Source organism: Pteronotus mesoamericanus, unplaced genomic scaffold, assembly GCF_021234165.1.
Source record: "Pteronotus mesoamericanus isolate MK-2021 breed Mesoamerican mustached bat unplaced genomic scaffold, CSHL_Meso_final scaffold_85, whole genome shotgun sequence".
Classification (NCBI taxonomy): Eukaryota; Metazoa; Chordata; class Mammalia; order Chiroptera; family Mormoopidae; genus Pteronotus; species Pteronotus mesoamericanus.
In genome coordinates this window covers 56,867,767-56,882,053 of record NW_026555329.1, presented here as the reverse complement: position 1 = coordinate 56,882,053, position 14,287 = coordinate 56,867,767, and positions in this window count along the sequence as shown.

The window sequence follows — 14,287 nt, the reverse complement described above, 5'->3', positions numbered from 1 at the left end:
TTGAGAGAATAGGTGAAGTAATAATAAGAGTGTGGAATGAGAACCAGGCTAAGAGAGGTAAGAATGAATTTTAAATGAAAAAAAAAAAAAAAAAAAAAAAGAAAGGGCAGGAACAAGGCAAAGTGGAGTAGGAGAGGGGAACAATAAAATTTAAAGTTTAAAATACAATAATAGTGAACATCAAGGAATGAAATTGAAGAAATGCAATGGCATCACCATTATCAACTAATGAGCAAAGATTAATAATGATGGAGACAATAAGGATATTATAAGAAATTTCAGATGGTGTCCTAGTCTAGGCCTAGGCAGCCTGTTTGAGACTACAAGCGATCCACAGCCTGTTGCTCCCTCTTTCAGTCTTGGCTGTTCCATACTATTCTGCCCCGCCAGCTTTCCATCAGCACAAGGCCCAGGTGTCCTTCATCTGAAGTCTGAAAACACTGCCAGTACCACCTCCACCTGTCTCCAGAGGGGGCCTCTGGTGCAATTGAGAGGGTCAAATTCCTGGGTCACCCCCCAAAGGGTGCTGCTCGGTCTTCAGGAGAAATTATGGGAGTGTTTCCTCACACCCCCACCATACATCATGGTCTGTCCCAGATTAGTTCCAATGATGAATAATCTCTGGTGAATTAGCTGTTTTTTATGGGGGACCAATCTGTGTAAAAGGGACATCTCTTTCATGCATGGCACTGAGGGCAGCTCTGTATGTATAAGAGCTGAGGCTGGGTGGGGTCCTGAACACCCCTTGTTGCGCCTATCTAATTTCATCTCTGCCAGTTATATTGGATCAGGACCTGAGGAACCGGCATAGCACATAGTATCTGATAGAAGTTCAGAGAGGGCACTTTCAGAGCTTCTCCTTTGGATATGCACTGGGCAGGGAAGGGACTTCTAAGCCTGGCCTCATGATCTGCAGAGGCTGCAACCCTGCAGGTGGGGGTTGGGCATGCCCTGCCTGTGAGGGGACCAGCCTGGCAGCAAGGAATCTCTGGGGTTCAACCCCTGGCCATTCAGTCCCCAGCCTGCCTATCTTGTAGGAGACTCAGACCTGAACTTTTCACTCGGCACAGCCCTCTGCTCACCAGCCGTGCTGAGTCGGGTCCCAGAGTCTCTTTAGCATGACACTTTCTGTTCTTCTTTTGCAACTGGACTCAGTGGGACCCAACTGCACTTTCACTCTGTTTTTTTGTTTGTTTGTTTGTTTGCAAAGCTCCTTCACATGTGTGCAAGCCCAGGGTCCCTGCTGAATTTCCCCAGGTCCTGTTTTAAAAGCCTCCGTTCTATAGCATCGAGCCCTGGGCCAGTTCTCTGCACCCTTCACTTTCCCAAAAAGCACAAAGTTTCTCTCAGTCAAGGCTGTCCACAGCCTGCCAGCACCTCTGACAGTTTCAGAAGATTGAGTTTCCCTGCAGAGCTCTCCCAGCTGGCATTGCAGCTATGGACAGGCTGCTCTCTATGTGGGTAGCCTAAATCTCCCAGACTTTGTACATCCTTCCAAGTCTCTCCAGTTTATGGTTCATGGTTTCCTTGTGTGGGACCAGGACCCTGCTCTGGGAGTGGAGGGAGCCACTACACTGCATTTTCTGTCTGTACTCTCCTCGGCTGCAGATGCCCCACACAGAGCATTTCCCCCTCAACTTATAAAATCTCTTACCAGATGGTGCAAAGCATCTTCTGTTTCTTGGCTTCAAAAATTCATGTCAGCTAAGAGTCCATTGATTGTTCAGGTCATTTTTCAGAAAATCAGCCAAAAATCCTTGCTGGGGGCACAAGCAAGTGGGTTCAGCTTCCATACACTTAGCCGTCATCTTCTGACATCCCAGGCTCAATCTGTAATAAATGCTTTTTCTTAATGCACTAGTGCATGTAATTTTTACATGTCCATGTTATTATAAAAACATCAACTCTTCTATCCATATTTCTGTCTGTGTATCTATCTGTCTAATTATCTACCTATTTAATCTATATAGAGGTATTGTTTTATCTTTTACTGTTGTCCACAAATGATTTAGCAGTTTATCCAGTGAGCTAGTGATTAAAAGTATTTCATTTTTATATATGATATTAATCATATTTGAAAATATGAAGGCACATTTTTGCTTAAAAAAAGTATTTGTGTGGATGTTATCTGTTAACAAACATTTATAAGTATGAAATGGATTTCTGGGACTATATAGAAAAAGCAGTAAAAATGGAGACATTCGAAATCCCTGTTTAGCAACTGAGCTTTACATATCAAATTTCTTCAGAATATAAAAACATACCTATTTTACACAAAAGTTACTCTCTCCTTTCTAAAGCACCTGTTTTCCATAATTTTGATTCAGCTACATTCATTCATCCAAAAAAACAAAACAAATAATTTAAAAGTAATGCGCCCTGGCTAGTGTGGCTCAGTGGATTGAGTGCTGGCCTGTAAACCAAAAGGTCGCCAGTTGAATTTCCACTAAGTGCACATGCCTGAGTTGCTGACCAGGTCCCTGGTTGGGGGCATGCAGGAAGCAACCAATTGATGTATCTCTCACACATTGATGTTTTTCAGTTCCCTCTCTTTCTCTCTTCCTTCCCCTCTCACTAAAAATAAATAAAACCTTTTAAAAAATGCAGCTATTATAAAAGGATGTATATTCTTTGAGCTATTTGTTCTTTGAGCTATTATAAAAAGATAAATATTACCTGAAATGTCATAAGATATATTGAGGCCTATCACAACCAGTAGAAATGTATTAATTATATTCAAGGTTAAATTAGGCTTTAATAAAATTATCATTTATATGAATGTAAAACAGAAGTTTTTCATTGTGTGGTCACTCCAGGACCATTTTAGTTTCATAAATTGCATATTCTCATGAGTGAACAGTAGAGTTTTCCATGAGTTACATGGCAATGTAATTAGGTTACTTCTATGATAACTATTAAAATGTATGGATGCATATTATTTTACTTTAAAAACTGTCAATTTTAATTCCAAATGGTAAACATTTATAGATGATACTCATAAATCAAATTTTTTTGTGGTCTAAAATATATGTTTTAGAAAGTAAAAGAATTTGAAAATCAAAATTTTGAGAACCACTACATACCGGGTAGGGGAAGATAAATTTACAGTTGTTTGTATGGAAAAATAATAAAGTGATTAATAAATAATAATACAAAAATAAACTGTGTTTTACAATATTCACAATTGTAAACATACATTTGCCCCATCCTGTATTTGTAAATTCACATTTATAGTAAGTGAAAGACACTGAATTGGTATTTAAATTACTTCACCTGTGGAGGTTTTTAAGCTGGCCAAGGAGTGAATGGGAGTCACGCGGACCTCCTACCAAGACCAAACTGGAATTGCGCCTAAATAGTGGAAAGATCACCTGGAAAACAATGGGACAATAGAAGGAGAGGAGCCTTGGAGCTGCGGACAGATAGTGGACTAACGGATGAGAAGTATGGTGGAGGCTCGAGAAGGTGGGCTGAGCGCCCACAGGCACCAGCACCAGAGGGACTTTGGAACAGCCACTTGGATCCCCCTAACAAGAACAGGGTCTGAACCATAAACAGAGACCCCTAGACTACAGCAGCTGAAATTAGGAAAACACACAGACAAAACGCAACCCCGAAAAGCTTAGGGGGGTTCTCTGCCAGAGACAGGCGGCTGGGGTTGCAAAGAGACATTTAGAGGGCCAACGCAAAAATTTGATCTTTGGGTAGAGGCGGCAGTAGAGTGGGTTGGTGCCTGAGGAAAGATTGGCAAGGATAATATTGTGAAGAGAACAGAGACGGTGGCCAGCGGAGCCCCAGTCATAACTCACCTCCCACTCTGCAGCTACCACCTCGCCCAGGCATAAGAAAATCAATTAACCTGACTTTCGTGCACTCTGCACAAAGCTTGTGGGCATGTAGGCCTAGGGGCTGAGTGCAGACTGGCTGAAATAAATAGAGGATCCCTGGCCAAAGGGGACACACAGCTGCATAGAGACCCTTGAGAAAGACTGGAGATGGAGGGGTTGGGGAAAGAACTGGAGGATTATCTGAGATCCCTGGAGCAGAGTCCCTCCCCATTTCATAGTCCCCATTTGCGCAGGTGGGCTGTGCGCCCGAAGAGGCAGAGGCGGGTGTGGGAGCCAGAAGGCACACAATCATGGTCCGCAGAAATAGTGGATCCCTAGCCAAAGCGGTTACAGGCTGTTCAGAGACCCTGGAGGAGAGATCAGAGACAGGATTAACCAGAGAGTCCCGGAGCTGACTTCCTCCCATTTCGCTTGTCTCCATTTTGCGCGGGCAGGCCATGCCTCCATAGAGACAAAAGCAGGGAAAGCACACAATAGAAGACCCTAAACTGACCAATGCCTGGGCACCTGCCAGGTGCAGGCGACAGGCGAGTGCGAATAAGCCCCCAACTCTGGGCTGGGGCAAGCACGAATGCCCAGATGGGAGGGGTATCCTGCTGGGGCCAGGGATCATGCTCAAGGAACGGGCGTGAGAGTGCAGAGCTGTCCACAAAAATAGTGGATCCCTGGCCGAAAGGGTCACAGAGCTGCCCAAAGCAGGAGTCAGACACAGACAGTAGATTCCCGGAAGGTTGAAACAAACGACCCAAGGTCAATATAGGGTCAACAACTGACAAAAGAGGCAGACGCAGAAAGAAAAATAAAGGAAAAATAAATAAATAAATAAATAAAAGACCCGCCTACTACCATAGAAGTTTAATCCAAAAAGTCAAGAAATCTAGACAGATCAATTACAGCAGAAGCAAAACAAAATAAATAAATAAAAAATAATAGACTCTCACAAAAATGAAAAGAAGGAAAATTTCCCCTCAAAAGAATGGAAATGAGGAATCCCCATAAAGAGACCTAAATGAGATAGAGGCAAGGGAACTATCAGATATTCAATTCAAAACAATGGCTCTAAGGAAGCTCAATGAGCTCAGCCAGCTCAAAGAAAACTATGAGAAACAGCAGAGAAAATAAGAGGATCTTACAGAAAATTATATCAACCTGGAAAGCGACATAGAAACTATCAAAAAGACACAACAGGATATGAAGAATACCATTTCTGAATTGAAGAGCACAGTACAAGGAATCAAAAGCAGCCTAGATGAAGCTGACGATCGAATCAGTGAGGTGGAGGATAAGGTAAAAAAAGCTCCCAGAAAGAACAAGAAATGGAAAAAGGGCTCAAAAAGAACCAAGAGGCATTTAGGGAAATGCAGGACAACCTGAAATGCAATAATATCAGCATAATACAGATATCAGAAGAAGAAGAGGAGCAAGGGACAATCTCTTTGAAAACATAATGATGGAAAATATCCCCAATTTGAGGAGAGAAAATGTCTCATGGATCCAAGAGGCACAGAAGGCCCCATTCAAGAGGGACCCAAGGAGGTCCATTCCAAGACACATCATCATTAAAAGGACAAATGTCACAGACAGAGAGAATCCTCAAGGCAGCAAGGGAGAAGGAGAAAGTAATATACAATGGAGTCCCGATACGGCTAGGAGCTGACTTCTTAACAGAAAAAACTACAAGCCAGAAGGGAATGGCAACAAATATTCCAAGTCATGAAAAGCAAAGGCCTACAACCAAGGCTGCTCTTCCCAGCAAGGCTCTCAATTAAAATAGAAGGGGAAATAATGAATTTCCCAGACAAGAGAAGGCTAAAGGAATACATCTCTACCAAACCAGTACTCCAAGATATGCTATGGGGACTGGTTTAAGCAGATGAAGGAAAAGAATGAGAGAGAGAGGAACACAGGTACAAAGAGAAAAGATGAGTAAGTTTCTATCAGTAATATCTCTCAATGCGAATGGACTAAATGCCCCAATCAAAAGACACAGGGTAGCTGAATGGATAAGAAAACATGACCCACACATATGCTGCCTACAAGAGACCCACCTCAGAGCAAAAGACCTACACAGACTGAAAGTAAAGGGATGGAAAAAAATATTTCAAGCAAATGGCAAGAGAAGAAAGCAGGAGTTGCAATACTTGTATCAGACAAAATATATTTCAAAACAAAGGCCATAAAAAGAGACCCAGAGGGGCACTTTATAACACTTAAAGGAAGACTCTATCAAGAAGACATAAACATTGTAAACTTATATGCACCCAACATAGGAGCACCCAAATATAGGAGGAAAATCTTGGATGACTTCAAAAAAGATATAGATAGCAACACAATGATGTAGGGGATTTTAACACCCCTTGTCAAAAATGGACAGATCTTCCAAACAAAATATAAACAAAGATATTGTGGAGCTGAATGACGCACTGAATTAAATAGACTTAACTGACATATATAGAACCTTACATCCCAAAGAAGAAAAATACGCATCCTTTTCAAATGCTCATGGAAGTTTTTCAAAGATAGACCACATGATAGGACACAAAACAAGCCTCAGCAAATTCAGGAAAATTGAAAGAATACCAAACTTTTTCCCAGACACAAGGCCTTGAAACTCGAAATCAACTTCAAAGAGAAACTTCAGGAACTTGCAAATTCATGGAGACTGAACAGTAGTCTCTTAAACAATGAATGGGTCAATAATGAGATGAGAGAAGAAATCAAAAGTTTCTGGAAACAAATGAAAATGAACAAACAATAGTCCAAAACCTATGAGACACAGCAAGGGCAGTCCTGAGAGGGAAGTTCATAGCAATAGAGGCTTACCTAAAAAAGATAGAAACATTTCAAATAAAAGACCTAACACTACAACTTCAAGAACTGGAGAAACAACAACAAGTAAATCCCACAGCAAGTAGAAGGAAGGAAATAAGATTAGAGCAGAACCAATGACAAAAAGATGAAAAGAACAATTCAAAGGATTAGCCAAGCCAGAAGCTATTCTTGGAAAAAATCAATAAAATCGACAAGCCTTTAAGCAGACTCATCAAGAAAAAAGGGAGAGAACCCAAATTAATATGATCAGAAATGAAAGAGGAGAAATAACAACTGATACCACAGAAATACAAAGGATTGTCAGAAACTACTATGAACAATTTTATATAAAGAAATTTTAAAACCTCAAAAAAATGGACAAATTTCTAGAAGAAGTATAATCTTCCAACACTGAAGGAGGAAGAAACAGAAAGCTTAAACAGACCGATAACAGCTGGGGAAACTGAAGCAGTATTCAAGAAACTCCTGGCACACAAAAGCTGAGGGCCGGATGGTTTCACAGGAGAATTTTACAAAACATTTCAGGAAGAGCTAACCCCTGTCCTTCTTAGACTATTCCCAAAAATCCAAGAGGAGGGAAGACTCCCAGACTCTTTCTATGAGGCAAGCATCACCCTGATCCCAAAACCAGATAAAGACCCTACAAAGAAAGAAAACTACAGGCCAATTTCGCTGATGAACATAGACGCTAAAATCCTCAACAAAATATTGGCAAACCATATCCAGCAATACATTAAAAAGATTATCCATCACGATCAAGTGAGATTCATCCCAGGGATGCAGGGATGGTTCAATATACACAAGTCAATAAACGTAATACATCACTAAAATAAAAGAAAAGACAAAAATCACATCATCATCTCAGACACAAAAAAGCATTCGATAAGGTACAGCACCTATTTATGATCAAAACACTCAGCAAAATGGGTATAAATGGGACATTCCTCAACATAATAAAGGTCATATACGAAAAACCTACAGCCAATATCATACTCAACAGGCTAAAACTAAAAGCTTTCCCACTAAGATCGGGAACACGACAAGGTGTCCTCTTTAACTACTTCTATTCAACATCGTATTAGAAGTCCTAGCCATAGCGGTTAGACAAGAAAAAGAAATAAAAGGCATCCCAATAGGAAAGGAGGAAGTAAAGCTATCATTGTTTGTAGATGACATGATAGTGTACATAGAGAACCCTGTAGACTCTACCAAAAAACTCCTCAACCTAATAAGTGAATTTGGCAAACCAGCAGGATACAAAGTCAACATTCAGAAATCAAAGGCATTTTTGTACACCAGCAATGCAACAGAAGAAGAAGAAATCAGAAAAAAATACTGTTTGATAGACAAGAAAAAAATGAAGTACCTAGGAGTAAATTTAACCAAAGACGTAAAAGACCTGTACGCAGAAAACTACACATAAAGAACATTGAAGAAAAAATTAAGGAAGACACAAATAAATGGAAGCATATACCGTGCTCATGGATTGGAAGAATTTTCATCATCAAAATGTCCATACTACCCAAAACAATTTATAGATTCAACAAAATCGCTATTAAGATTCCAATGATGTATTTGACAGAAACAGAACAGACATTTCAAAAATTTATATTGAACCATAAACGACCCCGAATATCTGCAGCTATTTTGAGAAAGAAAACAAAGTAAGAAGGATCACAATACCGGACATCAAACTATACTACAAAGCCACTATACTCAAAACAATGTGGTACTGGCACAAGAACAGACCCAAAGACCAGTGGAACATAATAGAAAGCCCAGAAATAAGGCCAGGTCTTATGGGCGTCTAATATTTGACAAAGGGGGCAGAAGCATAAAGTGGAGCAATAATAGCCTCTTTAACAAATGGTGCTGGAAGAGCTGGATGGCTACATGCAAAAAATTGAAATTGGATCATCATCTGATACCATGCACAAAAATAAACTCAAGATGGATAAAAGACTTAAATAGAAGTCGCAACACCATACAAGTCCTAGAGGAGAACATTGGCAGGAAACTCTCAGATATCCCACACAGCAATTTTTTCACCAATATGTCTCCTAAGGCAAGGAACTTAAAGGAGAATAAACAAGTGGGACCTCATCAAAATAAGAAGCTTCTGCAAGGCTAAAGAAAACATCAGCAGAATGAAAAGAGAGCCAACCATTTGGGAAAATATATTTGCTAATGATACATCAGATAGAGGTTTGATCTCCAACATATATAAAGAATTCACTTGACTTCACTCCAAGAAGACAAACGATCCAATCAAAAAATGAGGAAAGGACCTGGACAGGTGCTTTTCCTAGGAAGAGATGCAGAGGGCCCAGAAACATTTGAAAGGATACTTGGCATCACTAGCCATCAGCGAAATGCAGGTCAAAACCACAATGAGATACTACCTCACACCGGTCAGAATGGCCATAATAAACATATCAACAAGCAACAGGTGCTGGCGACGCTGTGGAGAAAAGGGAACCCTAGTACACTGTTGGTGGGAATGCAGACTGGTGCAGCCATTGTGCAAAGCAGTGTGGAATATCCTCAAAAACCTGAAAAGGGAACTGCCTTTTCATCCAGTGATTCCCCTGCTGGGACTATACCCTTATAATCCCAAAACCCCAATACCAAAGAAACTATGCACCCCAATGTTCATAGCAGCACAATTTACAATAGCCCTGTGTTGGAAGCAACCTAAATGCTCATTAGTATATGATTGGATCAAGAAAATATGGTGCATATGCACAATGGAATACTACACAGCAGAAAGAAAAAAAGAACTACTACACTTCGCGACAGCATGGATGGAACTTGAGAGCATTATGCTAAGCGAAATAAGCCAGGGATCGAAAGACAAATAGCATATGATCTCACCTAGAAGCGGAACCTAACCAACAATACAAAGATGCAAGGAAAATAAGACCAGCAACACTGAAAGGAAAAGAAACCAACAGGGACAAGAGAGGAGGAGGAGAGGCGGGCAGGGGGAAGGAAATGGAAGGGGCAAGTCAAGTAACTAAAGCAAGTACTCATGAACCAAACCTAAGGGGAAGGATTGAGGGCAGGAGTAGGGGGAGGAGGCAAGGGAACGTGGTGGGGAGTAGGCGAGACAAATGTATTTGAAAAAATAAATAAATTCAAAATAAATAAATAAATAAATAACTTCACCTTTATTTGGAAAAGTACAATATTTCGTTTATATTTAATGATGGCAAAAGTTATTAAGTGATATTCTTATTCTTTCTAATTAAGGGACCACATTTTTAAAATTCAGAAATACATAGCTGTGAGTTTTTAATTTTGAGAAACACATTTCCTCACATCCAACAGAAAAATTAGATGCTCAATACAGAAAGCATCTGTTTAGAAAATTAACCAGACTGAATGAAAATAACAATTTGTAATCTTTAATAATTACAAGTTAAATGGCTCAAATATAATCCTGTACATCATTCATTGAAGTTCCAGTTTTTTGGGGGGCTTTTTTGCAAAAGCTCTTTTAAATTAAAATAGAATACCCAGTGGATATAATTATAGAACAGCTCAAATTTTATTCTACACTGTAGTAATTGTTCCTACAGTGAGATTTATTCTGTAATCATGGTAGTCAATGGCATTTACAACTAGAATAAGTTAAAGTAAATGAAGAGGAAAATTGTATTCTTTGTAACATTTAGTTCATTATAGGATTAAACTACTATGTCAATCCCCATTCATCAATAGAAGTTACAGTGCTTACAGACATAATTGAATCAAAATAATATCTCGAAGAAACAGACTGTGTTACACAAGAATAGAAACTATTGCATTTTTAAAAGTGATTTGCTTTTCAAGTCCTTATTAAAATGGATTTTGAAAAGTGGATAATTTGCAGCACTATTGGATATTATCTTTTGTATTTTAATATAAAGAAAAAAATTTGAAATTATACTCTCTAGCTTCAGGTTAACTTGTTTCTTTAAGATTATTTTAAAAATTATATTACGCTTATCTCTACTAATAAGTTTAATTAGAATCCCCATGTTTAACTCAAAAGATTAAATATACACTTAAGTATCCCAGTGAAATTTATAGATCCTAATTCTGAATAAAATATAATGATACCAACAGGGAAACATTATGCTTACAGCAACTAATAATATTAATTATAGTAGTGGTGGTAATCGTAGAAGTAGCGGTAATATTGTCAACACTGAAAAATCTCCCATAAAGTAGATGAGAGAATCTCTTTTTGTATAAGAACAGGTAGGATGGCATAATGAGTCAGGACCTAATTGGGCATAATTTAGTGTATTATATCATTATTAAGATTACAATAGAATATTATTTAATATTTAACATATATTCTCATTTATAAGATGCCTATGGTACAACTCTAAATGTCAAGTTAGTCTTCTAAAAATATTTCTTTGACATTTTCTACAACTTGTTCACTCTGCTTTAGCTATCCAGATCTCCCTCGTGTTCCTCAAGTAAACTAGCCAAATTTTTCCAAAAGGCCTAAGCATTTGTTGTTCCTTCTGCCTGTGATGCCCTTTCTTCAGAGAGTCATTCGTCTCAATCACTCACCTCTTTTTATTTAAATATCACTTTTTCAGGAAAGAATTAAAAATTTCCTTTCCTTCTTCATAGTTATTAGCAATATCCAATTGACAATAGATAGATAGATGATAGATAGATAGATACATAGATGGATAATAGAGTTTGTATATTCTTTTCAGAGAAATATAAATTCTATGAGAACAGGGAAATTTGCCTCTTATGAGGTTTTTGTTTGTTTGCTTGTTTGTTTGTTCTTTCTAACCTCAAGCACGCAATGTCGAGAACCTGGCAGGAACTCAAAAATAACTGGATAAATACATGAATGATATAATTTCAGACTATACAACCAAATGACAGTAAAAATTATTCCTTTGGGTATAGGGAGGAAGCTATATAATCTCTAGCAATTTTATAGGAGATATAAACATTTTCTGTCTCCAGTAAAATTCAACTGATCTTTATTTTAGGAGACATCTAAGTGAAAACAAAAATCTCTATTAGTTATCTTTTCATTTACAATTTAGTGATAAACTACATTTATCATAAAAACAATTCTATCACATCAAAAATGAATAAAGTCAAAAGTCAAAATTAAAAATGTAAAAAAAGTAAGATGAAAATGCTACCATGTACTGCATCACGTCTGATCTCAACCACCTGTTTCCCACTTCCCAGAAGTCATCACATTAAAAAGGTGAAGAACAGCATTGTTTTCACCTTCCAAACATATACAATTATATATTTATATATTGCAGGAGTATTACAATTAGCAGTTTAGAACTTGATTTTTATTTTTACTTTATTATCCTCCATATTTTCCATTTTTGACTTTATTTTCTATAAAATCTACTAGTATTACATAAATTTACCATCATGCACCATAATATATTTAAACAACCTTTGAGATATGAATGTACTTTCACTTTTGAATTATATTCTTAATGCTGGGATTGGTATTTCAGATAATATGCATCTCAAATGAATGAATGGTAACATAGCATCCTTGTTTGAGTTTATCTTGACTCTAAATTCTAGTATTATAGTTGTTCAGTAAAAAGATATGCCTTTTCATAGACTGAAGATTTAGAGATACTTATGTATAAATATGTTTATGTATTTGGTGTCATATTTTAAAAGGCGTTCTGTGTTGAATTGTGTCTATTAAATGTATGTTGTAGTCTTAACCCCTGCTACCTCAGAATTAGTTTAGAAATAGAGAATAGAAAATTGATTACAGAGATAATTAAGTTAAAATGAAATCAGCAGAGTGAACCCTGAAGTCATTATGTCTGGTGTCCTTATAAAAAAAAAAAAAAAGAAATTCGGAGACAGAAACTGACATGTACACAGAAGAAGGCCTTATGAAGACAAGGGCAGATATCAGGATGATGCATTTATAAGACAGGGAATGCTAAACATTGTTATAAAATTACCAAAGCTAGGACAGAAACACGGCACAGATGTTCCCTGGTCACCCTCAAAAGAAATGAGCCCTGCTAACACTTCCATCTCAGACTTCTAAACTCCAGATCTGCAAGACAATAAATTCCTCTGCTTTAAGACATCCAGTATGTGGCACTTTTTAAATGGTAGTCCTAGGAAACTAATACTGAGGTTTTATGCTAGGAAGCATAAAGCTGTTGCTATAAAAACAATTACCTATATTTACTTCTTAGCCAGATAAGTACACACATACATCTATTATACACCCAAGCAATCTTATTGGAAAACAGTTTTTTTATTTTTTTTACAGAGAGATGATTATTAAGGTTTTATAAACTCACAGAAGAAAACAGATGCAAATGGCTTACTCAATCTGGGTAATTTGAAGATAGCATATATGAAGAGTTTTTTATAAGTGTGTTGAGGAGTTTAAGGAAATCAAAGAAGGAAAACACAGTTACAACAAATCTAGTAACTGCAATACAGATAATATTTTTATAATGAAGTCAAGAAGGGAAAAAACTGGGCCTCAGTGTGAGACACAAAATCCTCACCTCTGTTGATGGGGGGAGGGTGTCTGAACTGTCTTTTTTTCATGTCCTCAGCTATGTTTTAAAAGGAATCAGAATGATTCCAGTATATTTCAGTGTATAAAGAAATATACTTTACACACTGAAGTTCAGCAATTTGTACCACTACTTTCATAGATATCCCTCTTCAAAATGTTTCTGAACTAGACAGGTAGCATTTCAACATAAAACAGTTATAAACATAACATTGGCTTTTCAAGTCGGATCATAGGCTGCTTTAAGTAAAGAATATTGTCCCTCTGTCCCAACACAGTTTCTGATATTTTCAATATGTATAATTTCTGGGGCTGCTGTTAAGGAATTATCACAAACCTAGTGACTTCAAGCAACAGAAATTTATTCTCTCATAGTTCTGGAGGTCAGCATCTGAAATCAAAGTATGGGCAGAGCTGCCCTTCTTACAGAGGCTCTAGAGAAAAATCTGTCCTATGCCTCCTGACACTTCTGGTGGTTACTTACTTCTTTGTTTTGTTCTGTGGCCCTGTACTCCAACTTTTGCCTCTGTCCGCATATCACCTTTTGTTTGTTTGTGTTTGTTTGTCTTCTCTGTGTGTCTCTTATAAAGTCAATTGTCATTGGATTTGGGGTCCATTAGCATAATCCAAAATAATCTCCTCATCTCAAATTCCTTAATTATATTTTAAAGACACTTTATCTAACTAAATCAAGATCAACATGTTCCAGGGATTGAAATGTGGATATATCTTTTGGTGAGACTACCATCAAATCAGCACAGAATGTTACTAAACATTTGGACAAAAAGGAATTATAAAATTATTAATTTGGTTCATACACCCATATCTGATACTGCATGCTTTATAAGATTAAGGCTTGGATCTATTTACTCAAATTTATTGAGATATAATTGACATAGAATATTGTATAACTGTGTTGAAATAATTTCAAATACTTCTTGCAGGCAGTACTGTCTTAGACAAAGCAAAGAATATTAAATTATACTTAAATAATAAAAGTAATTATAATAATCAACCTCTGATGGTTTTGCAAGTTAGCATTTATTTCTCTTTTCTT